The 9,365-nt window shown below is 40.2% G+C and overlaps 1 protein-coding gene across 1 annotated transcript in view; it reads right to left on the minus strand.

Annotated features, from left to right (window-relative positions):
- Positions 1-7,740, minus strand: part of LOC106054507 (potassium channel subfamily K member 16-like) — a 135,623-nt gene extending 127,883 nt beyond the window's left edge. Inside the window, exon 1 of the mRNA XM_056022690.1 lies at positions 7,628-7,740. The gene's annotated coding sequence lies outside the window, so the exon portion shown is untranslated. The remainder of the gene's footprint in view (positions 1-7,627) is intronic.
- Positions 7,741-9,365: the final 1,625 nt, after the last annotated feature.

Raw genomic sequence — 9,365 nt, forward strand, 5'->3', positions numbered from 1 at the left:
CATAGTGGTCTCATGGTAGCCATACTATGGTGTAATGGCTATATATTATATTATAGTAGTTTAAAAGAAGACCAAGTCAGATAGATTAACCTGTTTTAGGAAGAAACGTAAATGCTACGAGAACTATACTTTGAGAACCACTGGCTATAAAAAACGGAAGCGATCTAGTGGACGACCTGTCATCTATATTTAGAAATTGCAAGTGTTCTCGTGCCCGCTGGGCGCCACTCTTCATTAGGAAGACAGTGGCGAAGGGACTTTTGTTATTGATTTTGGTTTACCTAATTTGAATAGATTAGCAAATTAAATGATAAACACTAGCATCTTACGTTTCAGGCGGTCAGACAAGAGAAAAGCTGGTATAGGTTTTATGCTGTTCGTCTGTCTTTCTGTCTGTCTGGTGATACATTTTTACACGATATTTCTCCAACACCCATTCTTGGATCAAGTTGAAACTTTGCACAATTATTTAGTGACTAAGACAATGCATGAATCAATAAAAAAAAACCAATTAATTACTGTAATTAACTATTTTCTTTCATACCAGCAAGGGAAAGTAATCCTTATATATTAAGTGATATATAGATGAGAGTTGTCCCCTTAGATAATTATAGGTGGTCTCATTGTGGCAATTGTTTGGTTTCATGATGGTCATATTGTGATTTCACGGTAACCATCTTTTGCTTGAATCAATAATAAAAAAAAAAAAATTAATTACTGGTAATTAACTATTTTCTTTGATACCAGCAAGGGGAAGTAATCCTTTAGTATTATACTTAATAAAATTTGTCTGCTGAATAATGACTTAATGAAATTCAATGTTGTGCTTTTCTAGTTATAGTACTTCCGGGGCGCTGCTCGGCAGGCGACCTGATTACACTGTGACATAATCAGCATTTGTTTTCTATTATTCCTTTCACATTGCGTTATTATGTTTCAGGGAATAAAAGTGTTGTTTTGGACTAATTTATTAGTGTGCATGTTAAAAACCAGTGTTTCAGTGGATAGCATAAATAATATGATCATCAATGAATCTATGTACACACGCGTCATATCGAGAAGTACATAGAAGTCAAATTCATAAAGCGCTGGTTGTGAATGTGTTTCGTGTGTGAATGTTGTTCGAATTTTTAATCAATATTGTTTTTGTACAGTAGTTTCGCTGAGCTTGTCAATGGTAGTCAAACAGAATTTCCGTTAGATTAGATTAATAAAAATTATCTTATCTTATTAGTAGACAAACGCGATAACAAATCAAGTGCAGAAAAGTATATTTAATTATTACACAGCAGACACTTTAATAAACACCAGAAGAGAAGTTACATAAATATGAAGTTACACATTTCACTCTGTCTATAAATCTGTTTATCGATGATAAACTATCAGTCCTTCTATAAGTTCTCTCTCCCTTTCTCTTTGATCAAAGTCCTCTTTACTCCTGCTTCTATTCATTTTATTATTATTTGTTATTATTTTATTTTATATTGCTATTTATGTTTAGCAAAACTAAAAATAATGTGAAAACATGGACTAGGAAAAAAGAGCGAATGAAATATCTAGATCTCGATTAGAGGGCGTCACTTCCGGCTGGACTGTTACAGCAGACGTCAATGTATTAGTTGACAGCAGACTCCGAGCAGAGACACTAGTTATTTCTTATTTACGAATCTCTGTTCTGGAAGTGGCAGAGAACTAATTATTTTTCAACAATAATAATTATATTGAAATATAATACACAAAAGAACTAACTTCCTGGTTAACTAAAAGAGCGATACTAATTAAATTGATTTTGTTTAAATTGTGATGTCAGGGACGCTACGTTCGTTTCCGATTGATGGCGCTCTATTAAAGCATGGCATTTGATTGGTTAATTTTTTAAATTCCGGTGGGCGTACTTTTACATTAACGGTCATGAAACAGTGGTCACCACTCTCATGTGGGACATCTTGGGGTTCTATGTTGGTCATATTCTGATTTCATAGAGTCCTTAATGAGGTTTCATTGTGGCCATTAATTTGCTATCATGATGGTCATATTGTAATTTCATGCTGGCGATATCGTGGTTTCATGGTGGCCATTCTTTGGTTTTATGATGGTCATATTGTGATTTCATGGTGGCCATAACTTGGTTTCATGGTGGCCATTTTTTCGCTATCATGATGGTCATATTGTGATTTCATGGTGGCCATATGTTGGTTTCATGGTGGCCATATGTTAGTTTCATGATGGTCGTATTGTGATTTCATGGTGACCATTTTTTTATATTCTTAATGACCATATTGTGGTTTCAAGGTGGCCATATTGCTCGAGCATAACTACCAGGTGGCCACACCTTTGTGCCTCTAAAACAATGAATAGCCCTCATTGATTGGTGAACCAACCACTCTGTGTGTGTCCCTCGGACACTTCTGCGCTATATTCAACATGTGCCTCGTGTGACTATACCATAGTCTAAAGTCCTTCGAAGAGCGGGTCTGCAAAGCATCCACACAATCCTGATGCAGTCCCAGCTGCGATGGGTAGGACGCGTCTGCAGAATGGAAGACCGCCGCATCCCTAAACGACTCCTGTATGGCCAATTAAGGAAAGGAAAGCGCTCGCAAGGCGGTCAAAAGAAAACGCTTCAGGAACACCCTCAAAGCTTCTCTGAAGGCGTTCAGCATAGACCCAGCCACCAGGGAGACAGGAGCACATGATAGAGCATCATGGCGTCGCGCTGTGAAAACTGGCGCACAGGTTGCTGAGGAAAAGAGAACAACGCTGTCAGAAAAAAAACGCCAGAGAAGAAAAACAAGGCCAATGAGACTAGCTCCAGCTGGAATAACCTGCCCAGTGTGCAGCCGAACATTCCGGGCTCACATAGGTCTCTCCAGCCACACGAGGAGGCACAAAACCCCAGTGCAAAACCCTCAGCCCCCTGGATGACAAAAGTGGTCATCATTGAACCACGATGGACGAACATATATATATATATAGGTTCTGTCTACTGCAACTCCCTCCCCACTGCTGTTTTTGACTTCGTTTAATTCTGAAACCGGAAATGCATTCCCAATCCAAAGCGTTTTGATGGAGAATCCCTTGACTGTAGCGCCACACTCACACACACAAGTTTAGAACCATTGTCATAAAAAACACACATCCTCCTCTTTCTGTTTACCGTTGCTGCGCAATATATTTGTGCTTTTCAATTACTAGAGAGCTAGCAGAACTCTCCCAGCTGCTAACTGTGCGCTTTTTTTATCTGCCGTTTTCCTTCCAGCGTTGTAATGAGCTAACATTATCCTAATGGCTCTGCACGCGAAGCTAGACATTATGTAACGCCGTCACATTAAAATGGACTTTATTGTTATTGGAATTAAATGTTTGCAACTGAGTGGGTCTGTTAATGTTGGTTTGTGGATTTAATTGTGCTGTTCATTTCCCGGTCTCTATTTTTGAATGTAATTAAAAACGAGGTTGATGTTTTTTGTTTTTTTTAATAGATCAAAAAGTGGATAGTTGGCGACACGATCTTGGCATATTTTAGTGGAAAACCAATTTGTTGACAACTAGGAAATGATAATATTAGATGAGTTCGTTTTTTCGTATGCTGGGATTTCGTCTGCTAGAGATAAAACAAAAAGGACTAAGAGGTTAAGGCACTAAGTAGAATTTACTTTTGCGTTTAATAAGAAGATGAGCTTGCGCCCATTTCTGACCCTTTGACCAACAGGAAGGAGTTTAGCCAGAGGCCAGGAGTGAGAGATTGGCTTTTCATTCAACCCTTCTCTCCAGAGTTCCACTGTCAACTAGACTTGCAGGTGTTCTCAACCTGTGGGTCGCGACCCCTTGATGGGTCGAATGACGATTTGTCAGGGGTCGCCTAAGACCATCGAAAATATGGATTATATTTTGTGTATTCTTCTATTGATGTGTATGTATGTGGGGGGGGGGGGTCGCGGCAGAAGGGGGGGGGATAGTAAAAAGGGGTCACCGAGCTTAAAAGGTTGAGAACCGCTGAACTAGAGGATCATTTAATCACATCCGTTTTCATGAGACACGATTCCTTGAGACAACGTCATCGGTTCCTCCTCCAATTCGAAGGCCGGAGTTCCTATGATGTACCGCCACTAATCGTGGGAGGACCATCACCACGCGTATGACTACCTCTGAAGAAATGAGTGTTGGATGGAATTAAATAGAGAGCCTTTCTGACATCCTCCCCACATAAAATGTACCTTCTCCAGAACGTAGCGTGGGACCACACTGGAGGCAGTGTTCTATCCAAGTTAGTCTATCCGTTTCCACGGGGGTGCCACGCTGAGGCCTGAAAAATTACCCCCACCCGGGCAACAGCCCCAGACCCCGCATGAATGGGGGATTCTGACTAGGACGCGCACACAAGGCCGCCTCTGAATCTAGTTCCTGAATGAGGTCGCTAGCTATTTCTCGTTTTGTTTAAAAAGTGTACGCTCTCATCACGTGGTTATGCTTCCAGAATCGACTTTGACGACCTTGCCAGGATCGTAATTGGAAAGAGTTGGCATTGAAGGTCACCACAGGCGTAGCGCAGGGGAGGACAGTCACGTAGAGTGCTGCGAATATGGAAAAGCATCGTCTGCTCTTGTAGATTAAAAAAAGGTGGGTGGGGGCGTCAAAGAGGCGTGCTGATCACTTTTAAGTGAATGTGTCAAGGTGGTGGCTTCTTAGAAATGGGAAGTATTGAGGGGGGGGGGGGCAAGAGTTAGATCAAATACTTGATTTCGTGTTTATAAGATTCTCTCCCCTCCCTACCCCTACCCCCCCCCAGTTCAACACTCGCTTTAAAAATGAACATACGAGAACTCACGGCGCGAGCCTCAATTACATGCGTGATCATCGTAATAGACGTAGGACAGCCAGCAACTCGTGCAACACACACACACACATATTTACAAGCAAACAACCCGTACAAACACAAACAAGACAAACACTCACACACACACATTAGAGTTACACAAGCTGATCAGAACACACGTAGGCCTACTTTTATCAACACGAGTACACTGTGATACGCCTACGAAATAGCTAGCGACCTCATTCAAGAACTAGATTAGAGGCGGCCTTGTGTGCGTGTCCTGTGCAGGATCCCCCATTCATACGGGGTCTGGGGCTCTTGCCCGGCGGGATACTTTTTCAGGCCTCAGCTTGGCACCCCCGTGGAAACGGATAGACTAACTTGGATAAATTTGTTTTTTTGTTTTTTTTAATAAAAAACTAACTTACATGCAGATACAAACTCGACTAAAGAGGCTCTATATCGTCGTCAGGTTACTCTATTGCAGCGGTTCTCAACATTTGAAGCTCGACGACCCCCTTTTTACAATCTCACTCTTCGGCGACCCCCATCCACACAGCAATAGAAGAATAGACAAAAACAATCCATATTTTCGATGGTCTTAGGGCGACCCCTGGCAAATCGTCAAGCGACCCCTAAGGGGGGTCGCGACCCACAGGTTGAGAATCCCTACTCTATTGGGTAAACTAATCAAAGGGAGATAATATCTTGATTGCAGAACATACGTTTTCATCGTATTAAACCAATGGGACATAATATGAAGGGGAGATAATACACATGATGTGCATTTGTTGAAACTGTGGCTTAACGTTGCTGGACGCCAAAGGGTGGACCTGGTCTTGACTTTCAGATGTTTGAAAAGCTGTTGCTTAACTCTTTCTCTCCTAACTGACGATACCAGCGTTGATTCCACCAGAATGTGGTAAATAATTACGGAGAGAAAGAGTAAACAGATACAAAGCAATGCAGCAGACAGGTTGACCCGGAAGCTGACAGGGTGCAGGAAGAGTCCAGCCCCTTACGGTACGCCGCTGCACCACTTCGGCCCACACGGTGCTAATGAGTCCCAAACTGTATCGGTTATTTCATCTTTACTCTGACCCAGGGCCGGTCCTAACAATTGTGGGGCCCTATGCGAAACTGATTGCGCGGTGCCCAGTCTGGGTAAGGTATAAGCATAATGTCAAAATTAAGATTTTGTTTTAGAAAATACATTCGTCTTTGCAAAAAATTTGAATTAAATGAAAGCTGATAATGCCGTTTTTTTATCGCGCGCAGGATCCGCACCCCAAAACTGACCATCTTGTCTATTTTTCAGAAGATTTTGAGTTTTCAGGAGATTTTAATACATTCAGTCGATTTCCAGAACTTTTTCGTATATTTTGCAATTGCAGGAGAATGCCCTGGAAAATCAGGAAGCCGCGGAAACTCTGTTAATATATATAAGTTATAATGGCTATTTTAATAGTTTACACCTAGAATTAGCGCGGGCCTATGACCCACTAGGCTTCGGTGGCCTAGCTCCGCCCTTGTCTGGAACCAACAGCTTTGGGGAGAGTGTGAGAACTGCTGTGGGGGGGGGGGCGACATCTCTTCTAGCTGAGCCAATGTCCAGGCTCTGATCTCGCCGACAGCTCTACCCCATGAACCAGTGATGTCTTGAGACAGAAGGAGGCCGACGTTGGTAATGAGACAAGGCAAATAGTTAAAAACATTTTTTTTATAAAGACTTATATAATAGAAAAAAACGGTCAATTACTGATATTTCTCTCTATGATGCAAAGATTTACTTCCCTTTTTTCGATATTAAAAAAAAAATTATTGATCTTTTTAAACTTTTAAAGAATTTGAATCTTTGATGACGTCCTGAAGCACGAATTGCTTTATTGACACTAATTAATTAGTAATTGGTTGATTTTATGAATCCTTTTTTTTCTGTAACTTTGTAAATACAGCCATTTTGTGGTACCCATCCTAAATACTCTATCACCTCAAGCCATAACTAAAGTACGGTTCTCCTCCCCTCCCCCCCCACCCCCATTTTTTTCAGACCTTGAGATTTAAAGGTCATCGTTTCTGTGGCCTACGGTTAACCTAAAATGTCAGGGACTGTAACCATCAGAGCTGGGTGAACTCAGAGGCGCCCAAGGATCCCGAAATTTAAAATCCCAGTTTTCACCAGGATTCGAACCCAGATCCCCCCGGTTCGGAAGCCAAAGTCAGTAGGTTTAGCCTAAACATCAAGCAAACAGGCAAACTGAGGCTGTGGTACATCGGTGACCACTTGCTGGCAGTGGATGGTTGCTTAAATATTCGAAAGGTCATAATGACACAGCTGTCAAAAGGAAGTTACTTAACTCTTTCCCTCCGTAATTATTTTCCTCTTTTCGATAGTATTATTCATTTAGCTCATTTGTATTTCACTCTCCTGTTATGATTAAACTTCAATAACTTTTGTGTTTTCTATCAGAAAATGTTATAATTGGCATTGAATTATAGGAGAATGCATGCCCTTTTTTGCACAACACAAATTAAAGTTTATAAATCCAAAATCAATTTAGTTTAATGGGGGTCAGATCAACGTTGGCATCACCAATTAGGAGAGAAAGGGTTAAAATGTTTTTGAAGGTAAGCGGAGCGAGTTAGTCCGTCAAAGTCTCACCTGAAGTCGTCTCAACGTACTAGTGAGCAAATCTTCTGCAATATAAACACTTCGAAGTGGGGTTATTTATAAAGCTTTAAAATAAGTTATTTTTTAACTGTATGACATGGTGCAAAAAAAAAAAACAACAACAAAAAAAAACTTCTTACCAAAGCATTGGAAAAAAAATTGAATTTTGTAGAAACATATTTCCTGTTTGAAAAAAATGAAATGAGCGAATAGAAACAGACTTGATCACATGACAGACATAGGTCTGTGTCTGGTGTGATCCTCAATAAAATATGAAATCATTACTTGACTAACAAGCCGTGACGGTACAGAGGGGGTGGTGTTGGGGTGGGGGAGACCGGGTACAGGAGCGAGGTGGGGAACGATGGAGGTGGAGGAATGATTTTAAAAATACATAGAAAGAGATACATTCCAGCGACGAGGGAAGGGTGTGGGGGTGGGGAGAGAAATAGAAGCAGGACTACGCAAACGCGTGAGCGGTCCCCGCGCGTAACTAGCTTGAGTTTAAACGAGAGCGAGAGATGGCGCTCCCAAAGCGCCCCATGACGACAGCTACAGGAGAGAGAGAGAGAGAGAGCGAGACAACGCTCACGATCACCTCTGATGACGTAACAGCTGGGAGAGGGGAAGGCTGGTGTAAATAGTGAACGCTCTGTTGACCTTTCTCTGACGACCAAGAAGAGAAGTGTAAAGAAAAAAGGAAGATAATGAAATGTAATGAAAAAAGGGAGATAATGAAATGTGTTCTGGCTTTAGGGTGTAAGGAGTAATAAATAATTAGGAATCGACAATCGTACATACTAGGTAGGATCCTTGGTAACACGTTGAAAACCGCATCATAAACCAAGAGATTAGAGACAGGGTTACTACTGAGATTGGACCCAATGATGACCTTTTATCGTAAAAACAAAAAAAAACAACGCAAGCTAAAAATCTCGCAAAGACCTTCCTTCAGGGAACAGTACCAGGAAAAAGAAGAATAGGCAGACAGAGAAAGCGACGGACCTGCCATTGAAAGAGGTTCTAAGGCAAAACACAGATGTGGCGTGACTGTGTTCCCTTTGTTTCAATTCGTGTTTAATTTCCTAAAAATAAAGAATATTCATCTTATGTATAGTTTTGAATAATTTGAATTCGTAGGTAGATGTCACATGAAAAAAGTCATTCGTTTGTCTTATAGTGATGGGAACTAAACTGACTCTTAAAAGTTAAACTAAAACTAGTTTTCAACTAAAATAAAGTAGTTAAACTATTAGTTTATCATGAATTTCAAAATATAGTTAAACTAAACTAAAGAAAATTAATTAAACTATAGCAAACTTTTCATAGCTTTTTTTTTTTTGGGGGGGGGGGCGGGGTTGAACTAGAAATATTTATCCATAATAAAATCAGTAATAAGGAATATGTTTCTTACATAAACGTTAATGCACAGCAAATTTAAAAAAAAGATGTCTAAATAAATATGTGCGCTTGTATTTTTGCCTTCAATTAAAACCTTTAGAAAAGACTGGTACTCTTTTTTTTTTAATTATATTAACTTATTATATTACGGAAAATTGTAATTACTTATACCTCGTAGAGTTTAAAATCTCATTAAATAACATACAATTAAAGTTTAAAAATTAATAACAAAGAAAATAGCAACGAAATTGTTGGAGTTTTAAGAAACATTTTACCTGTATAACTATTTTATAGTGTAAAATACATGCTTGACTAACCATGGCGATGTGCTATTTTCTTGTCTGACCACCAAAAATACAACTAACACTATTGCATAACCGTTAAACGCGCAAAAGAAGAAAAAAAGTGGTCTTGCCATTATGGACTGCACACTCGGTACACTATATAGACCTACACGTGTACGTCTATCTGGCAAAT

Source organism: Biomphalaria glabrata, chromosome 3 (assembly GCF_947242115.1).
Source record: "Biomphalaria glabrata chromosome 3, xgBioGlab47.1, whole genome shotgun sequence".
Classification (NCBI taxonomy): domain Eukaryota; kingdom Metazoa; phylum Mollusca; class Gastropoda; family Planorbidae; genus Biomphalaria; species Biomphalaria glabrata.